We start from the raw sequence: 21,024 nt of genomic DNA, 5'->3' as shown, positions 1-21,024 counted from the left end.
AATCTTCTCAAGGGGAAAAAGAAAGAACAAGTGGATACTGCCATCTTACTTCTAACATAAGGAGCCCTTGATATCAAAATGCTCTTAGCAGATAAACTGTTTCCATACCTATGGTGTATATAGACAGCCAGTCTTATCTCATACCTTGTTCCTATGTCAAATTCAGTTATTTGATACAATGATACAGGACCATAGTTCGACTTTGGAGTTTACAGTGCTGACTATGAACATGAAGATGTCTGGTCCAAAGAAGTAAGCTGTTTTCCTCTTCTCAAGTCAAGCCTCAAGATCAGTGTCAAACAGTTGACACTCTCCTCACCCCCTTGCTTTCCAGTTTGGAAATAAAGCTCAAACAAAATGTGTCCTGTTGGTTCCAGTTGAAAATGTTTAACTTATCATAAGGGACGAAGCAGGGATGGAAAGGCCTCCATGAGCTCTGTGAGTGGAGGATCCCTGATGTGCATGTATAAAAGGGTTGTTTGATAATTTGATTTTAGAGCAACGGAGGCACAGATGAGAAGGAGAGAAGCTTTCCAGCATCTACCACCATTCTTTGTTAACTGAGGAGAATGGTGGAAGAGAAAAACATCTAGGGTGCAGGTTCCAGGAAGAGAAATTTTAGGTAGTAGAAGGTTTTACATGTCTTTCTACCTGTGTCCTCATTTTACTCTACAAATTGGTCTTCATCTACTGCTTTATACTTCAGCCAGGTTTATGAGGATGGTTCAGTTGTCACAAAAAATATTGCTACTCTGGATCACAGGAAGAGTGAGAAGCAGTGAGTGAAGCGAGGTCAGTGTTAAATTTCAGAGGTAGTAAGTTATATGCGCAAAGGTAAACTGTTCCTTTCTGTGGTTGTGAGATTGCATGCACCTGTGTGGCAATAGGCTTTGATGATGGCAGCAGTGCTACTGTTAGGACTTCTTCTATCAGACAAGCTTTTGCTGAGGACTGAGAAGCCAGACTTAGGGTGCCAAACAGCTACTAGGCAGCAGCAGTAATGGAGGATGATACTGGTAGAGGATTTTTCAGAGACAAAAGCAGTGGCACCATAGCTAACACTTGTTAGTACTGCACAGAAAGAGGCACAGTAAACGCCTTTTGAATGTCCTTTACCATGAAAACCTTCTGATGAGAAAATCCAAAATAAAACTAGAAATAGTGCCAAAAGATCAAACTCCCAGGTCAGATGGCAAGTATATGAAACTTTTTGGAGCACAAGAACAGTTTTCAAATGTCAAATGGGTATGCTTTCCTATAAAACAGATGGGCAAAATGCAGCCCAAGGACCTCCAGAGGGTATATGTCATTTTTTTTATTCAAAACGTCCCAAAATGACCTCTTCTACTTTTACATGCTTTTGAACTACTAGGTTGGCAGAAGCTGGGACTAGTGATGGGAGTTTACCCCATTATGCGGTCTTCGAGCCTCGAACTGCCAACTTGCAGACCTTGCAATCATCAGTCTGCCTCAACTGCTGAGCCACTGTGTCCCTAACATTTTAAATAAAACATACTCAATAAAAACTACAAAATTTAATAGCTTTCTGCTTTAGGAAAGCTGTGGGATAGTCTTCTGGACTATTCGCTATCAAGGGGATGTTCTGGAGAAAATAATGCCTAAAGTCCTGGGTTCACCATTCCACATCTGTAATGGAATATTAAATATGGACTGTTCATATACAGCTGGTATTCAGATGTTTCTATGTTCCAGGCTATACAGCAAATTTTCTGATAATATCCATTTCAAAAAATGAGTTGTTCTGTCAAATTAATTAGTATCACTTATGAACAGATGCAACAACTGTTAAATTAGTCAATTTCTAATTCATATTTAACAACTTTCAGGTGACAATATCTAGCAAATGACTATATATTTGATGGGTAGTTCTTAGATTAGTCCTCAGATATTAGTATTTTTGATCCAGTACAGTATGTATATTGGTTTGAGTGTGGGACCAGGACTCTGGGAGGCCAAGATTTTGAATTCCTGTGTGGCCATGGAAACCCACTTGAAAACCCTAGGCAAGTTATAGTCTCCCAGTCTCAGAGAAAGACAGTGGCAAAGTACCTATCAACAAATTTTGCCACTTTGATAGGTTTGCCTTATGGTCACCATATTTACATATGCATATTTACATATGTAATTCTGAAATATGAACTAAACATCAGAATGGGCTATATGCATTTAACCTTTGTTCAAAAATTGGCTAACACTGTACAAGTCCATCTTCTGATCATATGTCAGTATCAAGACCACACACTCTGAATTTTTGCATTGTTCATAGTTGCAATATGAACAATAAGAACACTGTTCCCCTTGTTGTGCACTCCCTTCAAGTCCTTTCCAACTTATTGCAGCCCTAAGATGAACCTATCATGGGGTTTTCTGAGACTGAGCTGCTACTTTAATATACTATTTCATTAAAACTCATTTATATATTGTCAGTGTTAATGAGAACTGTCTGTGACTGGTAAAATTCACTGTAGTTGGATCAGGCAAAAGCTAGTTCTAGAAAGATCTCCATGGAGAACTCTACATAATGTGAAAGTAATCTCTCACATGCAGCTAGTATTACACCTTCAAGCCCCCCAGAAGTAGCTAGTTATTATTATACATGTAAAATGAAACTAATGTTTGTCATCATTCAAAAGCAAGTAAGTAAATTCTTTTTAGTCATTGTTTTAAAAATGTGTCAGAATACTACAGGTTTCTGAACACACATCTTGTAAATAATATAAAAGTATTGAGGACAAAAAGAGTAAAGTTAGACTTACCTTTCTATTTTCTTCAAATCCTTTTTGTTTGCCTGTATGTCTTTAGGCCTCCCTCCCCATTTCATAATCTTATCTGGTCTGAGTGGTGAGTAAGGAAAATACTAGGAAGACAGAGGGCTATATCACACAGGGCTATAAAAGTGAAATTTTAACAGGATAAAAGAATCTTCGGGCAGCATTTATAACAATGTTGTTTCTGTTCTGCTGCTGCCTTGCATTCTATTTGATCATGTCATGCACCCTTTCACTGGCAGGCAAAACCTGTCAATAGGCTTTCAATCTCTCTGGTGTTCTACTACTGCTTATGTGTGATAGGTTTCTTTCACTGCAGTTCTGCTTCTTAAACAGTAATGCAGTGTGAGTGGATTCTACTCATCTCCCCCTTTCAGCAATCACGGCTGCAATACCTTCCCAAAGCCGGCTGCTGTGTGAAGATGTACACAGCAGCCAGCTTTGGGGTTTGTACCTTCCTTCTCCCTGAAGCATGGGCTTGCTGTATGAATCTGCACACATCAGTCCTGTACTTTGGGAGGAAGGAGGAGGAGCAGTGATCTCAGCTGTCAATACCTTCCCAAAGCCGGCTGCTGTGTGCACATTCACACAGCAGCCAGCTTCAGAGGCAATTGGCAGCGTGATTGCACATTCCCCCAGTCCTCCCAGAAGGCAGCATTTGGCGGTACATAAAAGAGATGACGTGACCATGATTCGCCAAAGTGTTCTTGTGGGGAAAAGTGTGATAAGAAATTATGCCAAACTAGTATGCTTCCATTCTTAAACTGGTACGATTGTGGAGAGGCAGCAGGCTGGTGTGATAAAGACTAAAATGTGGGGCATGGTGGCCTTTGCCTAGAATTTAATGTTGTTAATTACTATTCCAAACTGGATGTCTTTTCTTCTTAGCATTCTTTGAACATTAATAACCCTTTCCCCATTCATGCCTCTAACATGAATGCTTATAATACACATGATTAACTGTCCTCAGCCACTCTATAGCATAAAGTTTACATCCACAGTATTGGAATACATTCTCAGTGGATTATGTTAACTCAGCTGTGTGTTTAAATTTCCAATCCTGTTCTGAGCCACACACTTTTGTCGCATTATGCCAGTGTAACTTCAGGTTACACTGGTGACTGTACTGTTTAGATGCTGGAGTAAAGAGGCATCCAATATCCATGTATGCAGTACTGCATTTGTGCAAAGGGAGGGGCTCCTTGATCCTGTTGACAATGACTAGGAATATTAGTATTTGCTGGAAAATGTGATAGATAGTAGTAGATCTCTCAAGCAAGGTTGTAATTAGCAAGGCTGAAGCTGGACATCAACCAGTTCCACACTTGCTCACCAACCTATATACAGGGTCTAGTAGAGAAAAGAATTAAGATTAGTCTTTTGTGTAAAACAAATAAAAGTAGTTTCACTTACAACTGCCTGTCCATAATAAAATAAATAACTGAATGGAGGAGAGAGAGAAGGATGAAAAGATAAAAACCTGGCTGCAGGTTAGAGTTCTCAAGGAAGAGAGAATGTGTGGAAGAACCCAACAGAAAGAATGTTATCACAAATTTATGCTGTACTTAAACTCCCAGAGGGTAAAATGCAATTTAGCAATTATAGAGTATAGGCATGCAAAGGTTGCTAACTCTAACCGTAGTGTCCTAATTTGTTAGGAATCGACCCTGAAGGATGTGACACAGAATATTATGCACCACAGCTACAGCTGTATGTTCATGGTGTAATATGTCACTGTGCCAATGAAATATCTGGAGCCCTGATCTAGGAAAATAAAATAATTACTATTAGATTCTATTGATTTCTTTTGCTGCTCCATTGCCACACCACAATTGTAACATTTCACAGGCACCAAAGGTTCTTATACCTGACTCTGTTTAATCCATTTCCTCTTCTGTCTATGTTGGTCATAAGATTAGGTTTTGCTAGATGCTGGTGTTTAAATGGAATATAGATTATTTCCAGCATATTATTTACTCTTATGTTTTCAGGATTAGGCAGAGGAAAACCACAACAACATATACATTAACAGCATAAAATAGGATGTTTGGTGCAGAGTACCTTGCATTTTTCTTTGTTGCAGAATACCTGCATTTTTCTTTATGAGACATACATTAACAGCATAAAACTGGCTGTTGCAAAGAAATGGGGTGGTCTGGAGTGGGGAACTCGAGTCGGGAGGCCTCATGGCCACCAGCTGGTGTATTTCCTTCCCACAAGGAGGGCAGAGCTGGTGGGCAAGTGGCTAGTGAGATCTAGGCTGCCTGCTTGCACCTCATTGGCTGGCCTGGTCCGACTTGGTCAGGTAGGATGGCATATATTGCTGCATGTTCTGCGAGCCAGGGCCAGTTCCTCTAGGGCTCCAGCCCATCGTCCTATACTGGGTTCCTTGGTTCTGGCTGCTCACTTCATTGCTTTATGATTATGTCATGTTCTACATGCTGCTGTCACAACTATATGGGCTGGGGCATGGGCTCAGATTCTGGGAAGGTTTTCAGTACCCTGGAAAGGATACGGACAGCTGAGTCTCCTTATGGGAACTGGGGTGGGAAGCATGGTGGAAATGGTGGGTCCAGGTAGGGGTTGATGCATTTCCAGTACCTCGGCTTAAGGGGCAAGTCCCCATTGCCCCACTTCCTTTCTCCGTCGGAAGCAGGATGTTTGGTCTCATCCTGCTGTAGGCATGGATCCAATCATGTGCATGTGCCTTCTAACTGCAGCTCTAATCAATAAACAGTTGTGGCCATTTTCATCTCAAAAAACTGTGTGTGTGTCTTCTTTTGGTGGAATGGACTTGCCCGTGGATGTGCAACTTTATGAGACAAATATCACGGTGATATAAGAGGGACAACTAGTCAGCCTTATGAAAATGCCATCAAGGGAATAACTGTTGTTTCATTGTTATTGTGCTTTGTAGGTTTTCTGGCAAGAACACCTATTCATGCTTGACCTTGTACACAGATTTAAGCCTGCTGGAAACTAACAGTCATAAGGACAGCTAGCTGAATGTATTTTAAATAGCTGTCCAGTATTCCTCTTTAATGAAACCTCGAAACACCTGCTTGTTGGCCATCTGTGAGAAATTTCTGTAACTAACATGGGTATTGCGAGATTGTTTTATCCTGTATGTTGTGGTGTGTGTATGTATGTGTGGGTTTTTTGTAGGTTAAAAAAAAAAAGAGTTCATGCCTAGAACCGTGATCTAGGACTTAGCCTCTAGGGTGCTAATGCTACCATTGGCATTGTAGACATAAACTGCATAATTATGTTGCAGTGGTGATTTCTCTAGTCTGACTGGATGAGCTGCAGTGTGTGCAATCCATTGCTGTCAGTACCTTGGGGAATTCACTCATAGCTTGAAATTAATCTCTTACAGCTGCTTTGGTAAAGCAGGTGAAAAGTGAAAATAATTATCAGAGCTCTGTGACCTCTGATAATTGTGTGAAATCCTTGGAATACGGACTGCCAGAGGTTGCTAACATAGCTTGCAGTGTGCTGAAATGACATGCTGCTTAAAATAGATAATGTGGGATTTTTCTTTTCTTTTTCAAAAGGGTAGGTAATCAATTCTGCAGGCTGGGGAACAGTCCCATCTGTTCAAGACATGGCTTGAAAGAGTGGCTCATGAAGTAAATTCAAAGGCCTAACAAACAGCTAGGGATCCAACAGGAGCCCACGACCTCTATCTGCATGTACATTGAGCTTCATCTGCTGGTTTTCTCTCCAGTCCTATTTAGTTTTTAAAATCATCCTGGCTTTTAAAATGGAAGTTTTTAAAACGTTAACTTTTGATTAATGAATATATGCTTGGAAAAACTCCTATGTGCATGCTTGTGTACTGACAAATCATTTTGACAAATTCTACTCCCCCAGATTCATTGTCGTAAAAGTTCTGAATATCTTGAACATATCTCTTTTTGGTACTGGTGATTATATACCAGCATTTTATGTGATCCAGTGTTTTTGTTTTGAGCATACAGACATGAGTTTATTGTTATTATAATGGCTATTGCCTGTATTGTAATGGAGGGGGGGATACTTTTCTTATCCCTTTGATTTCTGATCTAGTACAAAAATTGCCATGGACATTCTATTAGATGGGTTAAACTGGGAGATGTATAGAAAAATACAACTGTTCTGTTTAGATTATCAGGGGCATTTGGTATGATAGCATTTTCTGGGCCATCTTGCATGGGCATCACAGATACTGATCTTCCCCAACCCCAACATGACCATTCCTTACAATACATATTTTTTTTTTTTTATCATCTGCATCAGACGTAGATAGTTGTGGTGGCTTCCAGAGCCATTTTTCTGCCCCAGGACCTTCTGGGGCAGAACTGCCAAAAATCCCCCCAAAACTGACCAGAAGTCCATTTCTGTATTTGAAAAAATATATATGTATTTTTGATGTTAAATATTGCAGTACATTTCAAAGGCTAATTGGTACTTCTGGAAGGTTCTTGGAGATGATACTCATTTTTTTTGGCTAGGAAAAAGGCTGTTTAGGAAATCTGGAGGGGCTGGGGCTGCTAAAATGCTTTTTGTCCACTTCTGTTGTCCATCAGACTAGTGTGAAGTTATTTGCAGATTTGTGATGAATTGTTATCAGTACAGTACCCTGATGCCACTCACGTCTGTCTCAATTTGCTTGGATTATAAGAAGACAGTAGAAACCCTACACTTAGAAAACAGTGGAAACCTTGCCACTCCTTTTTGGGCCAGAAAAGAGGCGCTCTTTTTGCCACCACCACAGCTCTGCCTGCCATCTGGTTGGTCAGATGGCAGGATGTCAGGTTGGGGGGCAGAGTCGGGGCATGTGGTGTGCAGTTGCCATGCCCCTACACTGCTGGGAATCTGGCTCAAATTCCTGGTCTGTTCAGCCCCTTAGTCACATAAATGCAAAGCTTGGAAACAAAGTACAGTGGAGCCTCGGGTTACGAAAATAATTCGTTCCGCGGCCGCTTTCGTAACCCGAACGGCTTTCGCAAGCCGAATCCCCATAGCCGCTAATGGGGAAAAGCCGCGATTTGGTGTAAAATCGCGGCAAAAAGCACCAAAAGTTTTTTCGGGACCCGAAAAAACGTTCGTAACCCGGAACAATTATTTCCAATTGGATTTTTTCGGGTCCCGAAAAATTCGTAACCCGGGTATTTCGTATCCCGAGGTTCCACTGTACTACACGCAAGATTTTATGTGGGGAGCAGCAATGAGGGTCAGTGCTGTGACTTTTAAAACTACTATAACAAAACAAAAATTGTTATTTTTTTTCTGTAAAACTACTAGTCACTCATTATTTCAAAATGTTATTTTTGATAGATCATTTGTGAATATTTTGGCCACTTTTTTTCACTTTGAAGCAGTAAAAAACAACCACGAAGAAGTAATCCCTTAGTAATGTGGTGTTGTTGCTTTTGTTGTTGTTGCTCTGGTGGCACAGTGGTTAAATGCTGGTACTGCAGTCACAACGTTGTGAATTTGATCCCAGGGCTCCAAAGTTGACCCAGCCTTCCGTCCTTTCCTAGGTCAGTAAAATGAGTACCCAGCTTGTTGGGGGCAATTGGCTTACAGACTGTAAACTGCTTAGAGAGTGCCAAACTGTTTAGAGTGTGTTAGTTCACTATTACGTGGTATAGAAATGTAAATGCTATTGCTATTTCTATTGTTGTGTGCCTTCATTTCCAACCTATGGTGACCCTATGGTGAACTGTCACAGAGTTTTCTTGGTTTCTTCAGAGAGTGTTTGCCATTTCCGAGAAGATGCAACTTGCCCAAGGTCACCCAGTGGGTTTACATGGCTGAGCCAGAATTTGAACCTTGGTCTCCAGCATTATAGTCCAACACTCAAACCATTTATTAATAGGTAATAATTCATGAATCACAAATAACCTTTTTTTTTTTTTTTTTTTAAAAGGTACCACTTATGCATTAGTTTTTGGTAGCATTTAAAAATTATTCTGCTCATAATTTATTATTTTCTAGGGTGAATGCTGCATAGCTCTTGTCATCTCAGTGTCACCTTGAAAATAACAGTTCTGGCCCTCAGTGTGTCACTTCAAAAAGCACATTGCAGGCATGGGAAAGGTGTAGAAAAGGAAAATAAAAATGATCAAGAGGTGAGAGCAGTTCTCCAATTAAAAACAAAACAAGGGTCCAAAGTTGAGCTATTTGGCATGGGAAAAAAGTGGGAAAGAGGAGACATGATAGAAATGTATAAATCATATAGGTGTGGAGAATCCCGCCCCCTTTTTTTTTTTTATAATACTGAATCAGGGATCCTCTGGAATTGAATGATGGGTGAAAGGGGGGAAAAGACTTCTTTATGCAGCATATAACTAAATCCATTACCACAAGATGTAAGGATGTTCACCAACTTGGTCAGCTCACAAATGATTATACAAATTAATACAGGATACAGCTATGAATAGCTACTAGTCATGGTGTCTATACATTACTACCAGTATGGGATATTACTACCAGTATTACTACCCCAGTATTATTACGCCAGAACACCAGTTTAGGGGAAGATGAGCCAAAGAGTATGTGACCTGAGCTCATGAGCAGCAGACTACACACTATAAGGCCGGAATATTCTACTAGCTGGGTCTTTGGTCTGATAAATCACAGTTATTCATATGCCCAATTTTTCTCTCTGCCTTGCTTGTGCTCTCTCTCTTTTTGGGGATGGGGGTTATTTCACTGTTCTTTGGTAAAATAGATTTTTCTCAAGCAGTATGGTTCACTCCACATAGCTGCTCCTGCATAAAGTTTGGACATTTTTCAGTGCTTCTCCTTGAAGATCAATGGCCCATTGTACCATGTCTTGGTATCAAGCATGTACTAGCTGATAAACAGCAATGCACTGCCTTCTGTCCTACAGTATCTTAACAATATTTTCTGTCCTACAATATAAGCTTTAGGCTGATGTCAATCAGTGCATGGCAAAAACAAAAATGAAATTCATTCATACACTCATTTGCTATATTTAAATCTCATCTTTCCTTCCAAAACTGGGGTTCTCAAGGTAGCTCATATTTTGAAATAAATGCAGTGCAGACAAAAACATATAAAAGATAATCATTAAAATATAGTTACACATTGATTTACATGTAAACAATTTATAGCATGCATTAAAAACAATTAAAAAAAACAGTTGAAAGCACCTTCTTGAAAACTCTTAGATCCCCACACAGGTTTGCCAATTTGGGGTCATCCCAGGCCCTGAGATTTTAAGATAGCTGCTGGTGATGTCCTTAAGTGTTATGCATTTAGGGCCAACTGCAGTTTCTCACAGCTTTTCATTCAAATACCCCCCCCCCCCCCCCATACTCACACCAACACTGTATTTTCCTGTTTGAAAATTAACAGACACATCTTAGCTAAAGAAGATGTTCCCACACAAAGGTGAAATGAGCAGATTATTCCATCCCATGTGTTTGGGGAGATGGGATAAAGAATCTTTAATCAAACCTACTTACATCTAGCTGTAGAGCATAGTAGAGGATCAGAATGCTGGGAAGGAGAAACTAAATAAACACTCTGATCCTGGACAGATGGGCCTAAAGTGTGCCCTTGGCACGTGCTAGGGGTTGGCTGAGGGCACACCACCCATACGTGCCTCACCCCTAGCATGTGACAAGGGCGTCAAAATGGCAGCGCCCTGTACACATAGGCGCCGCCATTTTTACACATCCAGATGCTTGACCAGACCATTGGCGCACTGTGGCGTCACAATTGCGCCGCAAGAAGAACCTGCTTTTTGCTGGTTCTTTTTCCTGTGCGAGGGAGCTGCGCGGTTTGTCCTCTGCAGCTCCCTTGTGCAGCAAAACAAGACGCCGGCAGACTGCCCTTTTTGGGTGGTCTGTATCCCACCATAGACACCTTGAAGAGACTTTACCAATTAAAGCAAAAAATCAATTAAGCTTTGCAAATTATAGCAAGTTGCTGCTCTACTTGCTGAGCTGGAGATTTGCACACAACCATTTCCTCTTGTCCAGATATAGGCCCTCAGAACTGGAGAGCCTGTACTCTGGAAATGACCTATGAAAATGAGATTCAGGCCCAGGCCCTGAGCACTAGCAAGTTTAGCCCCTCCAGAAGAGGAAAAAAATATATATATGGAAGCCCAGAGTTTTGTTTTTGTACAGACTAATTTTATTTTGGATATCCACGTGACATTTTATTCACCCTGATGTATTTGCTGGGAACTCCTCACATTACCAAAGAATTTTTATCCCTACTTCCCAGATGAGTTTAAATTAATCTAGCATTTTCCAAAATGAAACGTATCTCTATGTGGCTGTCTGTTTCTATTATTTCAGAACTAGCTAAGATGAGAACCACCAGTAAATACAAGTATTGTGTCTAGGACACCTTCAACAGAGATCAAGTGGGGGAAAGAAGAATGTTTGCATGTGTACGTGTGCGCGCACACGCACACACACAGAGTTTATTGCATGGGGGTTAAACCGCTCCCCAGCGCGTTCTAACGGGGGCGAGCGGGGGTGCGCATGGAACGCGATGGGCACCAGATGGGGCCCAAAACTTTTTTCCCCTGTGTGGACAACCCCTACTTGGGAAAATCTACTGAACTTTCTTTCTTTCTTTGGGGTGGAACAGACAGGCTTGAAGCTGCCCCACCCAAGACTCCTTGGGGCACGTCCCCTATCCACTGGGAATCTCTTCCTATTTGGGATGAGTTTAAGGCATCCCGCTGCAGCTCCAGGGTGGCTTCTGGTTGTATGGCATCTAAATGCCACATTCCCATGATGTCTTGAAGCTGCTGCTGTCAGATTGGGCGGCTTCAAGATGTCTTGGGGGCGTGTAGTGTCTAAACGCCATGCCCCAAGCTGCCAGGAAGCCGGCTTTTAGAGCTGGTCTGTGCCGGCCCTTCCCTCCTTCCCTCCTTTCTTCCTTTTCAAAAATCTTTCTTTGTATTAACATTGATAGCAGTAAGCATGGGTATAGTAGTCTGCCATGCAGGAGATTGTTAGATTTCATACTTACATAGGCGGATCAACTATAAGAATTCTATAGTGCTTTGGAAATTCAAATGCACACTAAGTACTGAGTGTCATATGGCAAGTAGATGAAACATTCAAAGATGATCTGCCTACTGCAAGATTTTTTTAAGCAACATCTTACTGTACAGCATCTGGTGAGCCATTGTTGGAGGAAGGATAATGAGTTAGATGTTTCATTCACTATGTTAATTCCATCTTTTTCTCAGAGCGCAGCTTATTCATTCATAGGATGTATCCAACTAGAATTCTCAAGATAGTACATTTTTGTAACTTATATGTATGCACTACACTACTTTGGCATGATCCTGGAATTTGACTGGAATTTAATAAGACCGGCAGTTGGATATAGAAACTAGGAAACGGAGAGTTCTTCAAACAATGACATTCTAAAAAGTTACACAGAATCTGCTATTCTATCTTTTGTGCCCTGCAGGTCATTTTCACTGGTAAACAGCCCTTATTGTTGGCTCTGAAAAAATGGTGATGCTACCATAGATGTATAGGAAATGAAAAGTGTTGTACACTATAATGTAATGTGGTTCTTTGTATGTCAGCCTATTTCACTATGTGCACATTTATACTTTCACCTGAATGGCAAATGCATCAATCCTCAATATGTCAAATGGGTAATAACTGAAGAACAATAGGACAATAGCAGTGATGCTTACAGAATCCTTTCTGTAATTTAAATTGATCTAATCCAGCACAGCAGATATAGCAGGTTGTATGAGAGAATGAATAAGTATCTGTATACTGATACACATCTAAATGTACATTCATTTAAAATGAGTTTAAAGCACCAGTGTGAGAACCAGGGTGGCACATGGTTAGGGTACTAAAAGGGAAGATTTAAGGTGTCATCTCAGGAGCCCTGAAACACACTGGATACGCCTAGCCAAGCTGCCCTCTTTCAGACTGATCTATAATGAAGATAAAGCAGAAAGAACAGTCATGTACCTGGACTTCTTGGAAAGAAAGTGTATAATATAGGCCCAGTACAAATGGGCCTTTCCAACGCCCTCGTCACATGCTAGGGTTGCCTGGGGGGTGGAGCGCCCACACATCCCGCAACCCTCGCACGTGACAAGGGCATAAAAGTGGCGGCACTCTGTATACATGGGCGCCGCCATTCTTATGTAAGCACCACACGGCATCCACATGGTGCCACACGCTGCTTACATAACGAGTGAGCCAGTGGCACACTTGTTACACTGCCGCAGCTTGAGAAGAGCCAGCTTTTTGTGGGTTCTCTTTCTGCTGGCAGGAAGCTGCGTGGTTTGGCGGCTGTGGCTTCCCGCCAGCAGAAAAACAGGTGTCGGGAGGCCACCCTTTTTGGGTGGTCTGTACCACACCAAAAATGCAAATGACAATCAAATAAAAGGTAGTGTGGGACCATGCATATACTGTTGCAGCATTTGGTCCATGTTCAGACTGATCTATATTTACTGTATATACCCATGTATAAGTCTAGAAATTTTAGTCAAAAAATTGACCCCAAAAATCGAAGTCAACTTATCCACGGGTCAATGTAAGTGTTATACTTTAACTCTCATAAAAATAGAAACCATCCGTTGCTTAAACGCAAGAGTGCAGCCTGTCCTGAAAGCACTGACCCCCCTCTATTCTTTTATCCACCCATCCTTCAGTGTGATGACAAATAGTTATGCCTTCTGCAGTTCTTTGGTATTATTTCCCTTTGTTTCATCCTTTAGGTTCCTTGTTACATTGCCCCTAAGTTTTATCCTCAACTTATCCATGGATCATATCAAAATCTGTCAGTTTGGCCCCATAACCTGTCCTTGACTTATACATGAGGTCAACTTATAGTTGAGTATATACTGTATCATATACCCCTAGTTCTTCAATAAGCAAGCAATATGCATAGGTAGATCTCCTTATTTCAACTGGGATGATAGTCTTTTGTGCTGCTCAGCTGTCTGTGGATATTATATTGACCAGGGCCCAAAACAGATGGGCCAAAAGTGCCGGCTTTGGCCCAAACCTGGGGCATGGCATTTAAATGATGCACGTTCCTGGATCAGGCTGAAGCTGCACTGTGGCCACTTAAGATGGCCCAAACCCAGCGCAAAAAGGAGTGCAAAAAAAAGCACTCCTTGCTGGCAGTCTATTGTGGATCACGGTGGCAGGTGGCCTCAGGACCACGGCATCTGGTTGCCACAGTCCTGTGCCAAACTGGGAGCAGCTATCTGCATGAGCATAAGTGAAATTATTTTTGAACATGACAACACAAAACAACTGACCAGTGTGAAAAAATCTAAGCTAAGGGGATTAATAACAGTGGGTTCATAACATTAGTGGGACAAATACTACTGCATTTGTTACAAGTGTCAATCTTGTGTTACAAGTGCAAATTTACAGCGCTTTATAAATAAAATGTAACAACAACAACAACAACAACAATAATAGGATATAACTACAAATTTTGTAATGGGGTTGTGGCTTGAAAAGGTTCTAAGGTGGCAAATAGTAGTCTGAAGCCAAGGCAGACAGGATTCTAAGAATCTGCTACAACTAGAGAGCATACAGTAACTTCAAGGGTCAAAGCTAGGGCTTGTCATCACTGCCAAAAAACTTTGGATGCAAGTTCGCACCAGAAAACTTGGCATTCAGGTTGCATTGATCTCCATACCTAAAATCCAGATCAGGGCTAATTTTTATTTATTTATTTATTTATTTCCAGGATTTATATCTCTCCTTTCTCCCACAAGGGGATTCAAGGCGAGTTACAATATATTACAAAGAAAGAGCTAAAACACTGATTACACGAGTTAAAAAATAAATTAAATACAAGTAGTTTCTGACTCATGATGATCCCATAGTATACCTTTCACAGGGTTTTCTGGAGCTGAGAGTGTGTGACTCACCCAAGGTCACTCAGTGAGTTTCCATGGCTGAGTGAACTGGGAAATCAATCATGAGATAGGAGGCAGGATGAATGGGGTGGTGTGAATAACATTGCCAGTAATGAGAAATCTGTAGCGCAGAAAAGAAAACAGTTGAAGTTACACTATTAAAGCACAAATGTGGTGAAAGTGCATGGTCAAACTAGGATTCAAACCCTGCTCTTCAGAGTTGTAGTTCAAAGCTCAAACCAGTACACCACACTGGTTAAGGATGTCAAAACTGAATTCTGAATTCCATACCTGGATAAACATGTGGACAAGTGTCCCAGTCCCCAAATATTTTGTAGTGACTAGACATTGCTTTCTGACCACTGCATTGTGAATATATTGCTGAGACAAAACTCAAACTTTTAAACAAATAATTCAGAATTATCCAAAAGTTAAAAACTCTATTTTCAGAGTAACCTCCTATATGGTTTTTGATAAGTCTGTATGGGAATTCCTTTCCTAGACTTACTGTAAACTTGGAAGGTTCCCACACAAATACTACTGAATGCAATAAAAGCTTGTGCAGCAAGGGCACTGGAATGCATCCTTGTGCTATCAGATTTCACTACCTGCCCAATACAGAGTGAAATCACGGTGGAAAATGAGAAATTTATCAATCCTACACTACAGAATCCACAGAACGGCCAAATACGTGTTTGACAATATAAGGGAAATCTTCAGTTTAATTGTGGATATAAAATAGCTGTAAGCTAGAGAAATTAATTTTTATTTCTTTTGATCAAATGTTGTTCTAGATATAATCACATGCCTCCCCAAACCCACATATTTTAAACAGAATATGTTGACCGAAGAGCCATTAACTTTTTCCTTTTTGCTTGAATTCCTTTGTAAGGAGGGGGGGGGGCAGGGAGAGAAGAAGTTATCTTTTTATGGAACAAAATATTGCCTTTTTATATCTCATTGATTGCTTTTGAGTTGTTTATTCTTTCAGTCTATCATATCTAAAAGCAGTTTTAAAGGCAGAGCAGAACCTTTATCCAGCTTGCTTTATGGATTAAGGGAAAATTAAAAAAATCCAATACATCTGAAGAGCAAAGTGAAATCTGTTGTCACAAAAATCTTGCCACAAACAATAATTTTGGCCTCAAAGAATTTTAAATAGTAGGTTTATTTAAAAAAATAAAATAAAAATGTAAAAAATGCATCACCTCACTTCTTTTGAACAAAGCAATTCCATGCCATTAACAATCCCGTCCAAAGGCTTTTAAAAAGCAATGTATTAAAACTGCAGGAGCAGTTACAGAAAGACCTAACCTGTAATTTATGCCCTATATTTAACAGTGAGGAGTTTAGGGTCACCTTGAGCAAGAAAATATATCTCTATACCACCCCAGTTAATAGATGCCCTATTGAGATTCACTATTCTCCTGCTTAATCTTATTTTGTAATGTATTCCTAACCATGAGAATCACTCTCAGATGCCTCATAAATAGCCTTTTGGGAAGTATTGATGAGTTTGCTGACTACAATCAAGGATCTGAAATAATCTTCACTTGCTAATGATAGCTGAGAGACAGGGAACCCTATGGACCAGTTGTAAAGGGAAACATTTATAAATAAACATCTTTGGAAACCTCACTGGAAAGAAATGAAGAAATTCACAATATAATTCAATTATACTACACATTCCCACTGAAGATTCTTTGCCGTAGTAAAATACTGTGCGGTGCATTATTGTCCTGATGAGATTGAACTCGTGTGGGTCTCTCTGTGGATGAGAACATGTGTCCCATGAGATTTCCAACATCTTTACTTTTTAAGTACCAGGGTCAAGAATTGGTTGCTCAGAATCTGGAACTTCCAGACAAGCATGAACTACTACTATCTGCATGATCAGGCATGGCTATTGGCCATTACGGCTGTCTCCTACAGAGAGAACAATACTTTCAACAGTATTTTCAAGATTTAACCTTTGTTGCTTTCAAAAAACCTTTTACTGCCCTCTGCTTTCAAACAATGCCATCTGCTCATCTGGAGGGAAGGTATAAAGGAATTCCTTATACATAGCTATTACACACTTGTGGTTCTGGGAAGGTGGAACACCTAGTTCACTGTCGATTACATTGCCTTTTATATAGTGACCCCAGGACGCATTCCCTGAGAGATCTTTTGAAAGTGAGAGTGGGTTGGTCATTGTGTGATATTATTTATGACTTGTTGGCTGATCATTCTAGATGGATCATACTTAAGATTGCCACTTTTGGAGTAGCAGTGCAAAAGATCCGCTGCAACATCTTGGGGGAAATGAAGAGAAATACTATGCAGGTCTATTCAGAAGTCCCACTGAATTCAATGGGAAGTAAGTGAAGAGCTAGTGTGCTGTAGCAGTTTGAGTGCTGGATAGAAGTCTGAATCCCAGTTTAGCCATGGAAACTCACTGGGTGACCTTGGGTAAGTCACACTCTCTCTCATCCCCAGAGAACGGTAAAGGCAACCCACCTCTGAACAAATCTTACTAAGAAAACTCTGTGATACAGTTGCCATAGAGTTGTCATACGTTAGAAATGGCTTGAAGGCACACAACAACAACAATAACAATTACAGGAGGGAGAGAATAAATAAAGACAGGATCATATTTTTCATTAAAAAAATGGCTATAAGGGGAGGGACATCATGTGGGCTTTACCCAAGACAGCAAAAGGTCTGGTGGTTGTCACCTTTAGCCATCCTGGTCCTATTTTTGAGTGCTTGGTTAATGAAGCCTGATGAAAAGAGAGTGTCTTTGGAATATAAGGGAACAGCGCCATTGGATCAGACCGAAAGATGATCTATACCTGTGTATTATTTCTCTCAGTAGATAACTAGATGGCTATGGGAAATCCAGAGGCAGGGCATGAAGGCATTCAGCTTTTTCCCATGCCACTCCCCAGTGGTATGCTGTGCTAAATGGTGTAGAAACTATATAGCTATCACAATGGCACTGGTATGCATTTCATCTGCAAATTTGTTTATTCTCTTTTTAAAGCCATTTTGATTAATGGCCATACATCTTTTGGTAGTGAATTCCATAAATTAATTTTTGTGCACTGAGCACATCCTCAGTGCTCCTACTGAGCAACAAGAACCAAACCTTGCACATCTGGGAAGGTAATGTCCAGTCAAAGGATATTATGGAGTTTGAGTAGATGACCTCCCCAGATCCTCCCAAATCAGTTCTCCTCAGTTTCAGGAAATAGGTTTTCCAGCATATCTGGTTTAGCCTTAGACATTTTCAAAGTCCTGCTAATGCTGCCCAATATATCATCTTTTTGTTAGAGTTCAATAGGTGATCTCAACAAAACTTATGGAAATTGCCAGTGTCAGTTGCTGAAAGGAAGAGCCAATCTGGGGAAAAGGATGTGACTTTCTTTTCCTATCTGCCATGGCCTCATGCAGCCAACATGCCACATGATAGCCCTTCTACCATGTGTGTGTGCTGTGTGCCTTCAAGTCCTTTGGTAACTCTAAGTGAACCTATCATGAGTTTTTTGGGGGGACATGATTTGTTCAGAGGAAGCTTGCCATTGCGTTCCCCTGATGCTGAGAGCATGTGACTTGCCCAAGGTCACCCAGTGGGTTTCATGGCTGAGCTGGGAATCAAACCCTGGTCTCCAGAGTCTAGTTCAGTGCTCAAACCATTGTGCCATGTTGGCTCATACCTCAATTAATGATTTATATGTATGCTTAAATAAACAAAATATTACAAAATTATAGAAAGAAACTACTGAACTCAAACCAGTAGTGTCATTAGGGATGTGTGGTGGATTCAGACAGCACCAGGTGACACCCTAGAAGAGGGTTGATACCCGACTGAGTGGTCCCCCTCCCTGCCACGAGTCACAGCATGCAGCAGGGAGGGAGAGACCCAGGGAACCCCTTCCTCCCTTCTTGGTGTGGCTTTACACATGTGGAAAGGTGTGATGGACAGTGAGGAAGGGGTGCCCTAGGCCTCTCCCTCCCTCCTTGCTCGGTATAGTTTTACACATGTGTAGAAGCGTGTTGGGCAGGGGGTTGAAAGCGAATCCTTTTGGTCCTGCACCTCATAGCCCCACCTCCAAAGCTCTGCCCCCCTCGCACCAGGTGACATCCCAGTGTTGGATGCCACTGCCTCAATCCAAATGTTCATATATATTCTGTCATTAAAACTTCTTACAGCTTGGAGATTTGGGATCCATTAGCAGGTCTCTGCTCCTTTGTGAACGTGAACCTTAATACGCATTGAGCATCATTTCTGCAGTAAGCATACCTGATGTAAATGGAGTGCACCCTAAAACATATTTTCTACATCAGTTCCTGCTAGCATTTTTCTGAGTATGTCTTTCTGACATGAAATTATTCAGTGGCAGCATCTCATCTCATCTCATTGTTTTCTGATGTGGCTGTAAAATCAGCAAGGAAATGGTTTGATGTAGTCAGTTTAATTTAACATCTTATCTTCGGTAGGTCACAGAAGAGGGCAGCCTTTCTTTTTGTACTTTGTGGCATTCTTTTTCATCCTTACAGCTTTGACGGAACTGTAAAAGTGACTGGATGTAAATTGAAGGCTGGTTCAAATGCAGTCCTTCAGACCATACAGCTAGACTAGGAAATAACTCCATTCTTTTCATCTCAGCTGTTGCCGTTGTATTTCACTCACATTTTTGTTATCCATCTACAAATTTGTATTCATGACATACCCAATGGTTCATAGACTGGGAATGAGCTACAGAACCTCTCCCCTCTAGTTATTGGTTTGAAACAGTCCTGGATGCTAGTAGTTACCCAAAACTAATTAAAATTGGAGGAATGTTTAACCAATGTAACATCAAGAGGTCAGTAACTGTGATGCTGGTGGATGTTTCAGCCAAATCCTAGAATTTAAATGAGAGTGACTTTCCAAAGGTGGTGTCTCCAAGAAGAATTCAAGATACAATAATACTTGCTGAGCTTATTTGTTTTTTAGTAATTGTTACTCCACTTATTACCCCCTCCAAATTTACTCTGTCTTTTAATCTGATTTTTCTTTTGCATGTACACTATAAACTGAAGCTTTCAGTTCAAGCTTCTTGTAAAGCAGGGGTGGGAGTTGTCCATCACTCAGCATGTTGTTTGAGTCCAGCTCCCATGGGTCCTAGTTAGCCTAGTGAAAGGTGAAGAATGCTGGGAGCTGCAGTTCAACAACACTGGAAGGCACACAATTAATACTCCAGTTGTAGAGTAAATTTACATAGTTTTTAACACACATGTTTTAAATCCATTGTTTTGTTCCACTCAGCAGAGACATGTGAGGAAGGTCACTGTGGTTTTACTTACAGCCATGATAGTGTGAAGCTGAAAAAGACGGTACCCAGGCAATCCATTCATATCCATCCATACATACATACATCCATTCACCCATCTCTATTTATATCCCACCTTTTTCCATGACCAGGACTCAGGTGGTATACAAAATGGCATAAAATATAATAAAAACACAATTAAAACATACAAAATAACAACAGAATTAAAGCTATTTTACATTTTTACTGAACCTGTCTACTCAGGATAAAGGAAAGTTTTGAGTCCATACCCAAGTCCAGTTTTCTATCAACAAAACTAGTGGAGCATCTCAAGAGCTTTCAGATTTTTCTGATATCAGTGGAGAACAGCACTGTGAATAGAAGATTTCAGATTCAAGGACATTAAACCTTATAGATCACTTTACAATCCCTAGTGTTTGTATTGGCATAGTATCCCAAACAGACCACCTTTATAAAGCAGTCCAAGGTTGGCTGATGTACCAGGGCTTAAAAACTGTATATATATTCAATATTCTTGTTCTTAGTACCAATATCCTTTGGTTGCAGAAGTCCTAGTATTTGCTTATGCAGGCTTTTGTTCAGTGTATTTTCTGACTAAGCTTCTTTCTCCACTGCTTTCTCTTTCTTGATTGAAGAATTATATACCTGGAGGCTGGGTGGTGGTGGTCTGTATCACAACTCTATCATGAAAATCAGGAGCAGCATTTACCCCCCCCCCCTTCTAGCCGCTTCTACTTTTGATGGAGATAGGGTGGCCACTGAGTGACGTGACATTATCTTTGTTTGGAGGCATTTTGGAGGCATTTGGTATTTGGCACTTCTGGCTTTTAAATGATCCTACTATTTTGTAGCCTATGGGCCTGAACAGACAGGCCAAAATAAAGCTGCTTCAGGTCACTTTGGAGGTATGCTGTTTAAATGACACATGCATCTTAAGAGGCCAGAAGCCATGCCAAAGCCACACTCTAGTCCTTAGGACTGGAGCTTGGCTTTGGCACAGCTTTCAGCCTCTTAGGATGTA

This window comes from Sceloporus occidentalis, unplaced genomic scaffold (assembly GCF_023333645.1).
Source record: "Sceloporus occidentalis isolate IW3139 unplaced genomic scaffold, rSceOcc1.0.p SCAF_5, whole genome shotgun sequence".
In the NCBI taxonomy this organism is placed as follows: Eukaryota; Metazoa; Chordata; class Lepidosauria; order Squamata; family Phrynosomatidae; genus Sceloporus; species Sceloporus occidentalis.
This window is presented reverse-complemented; position numbering follows the sequence as displayed.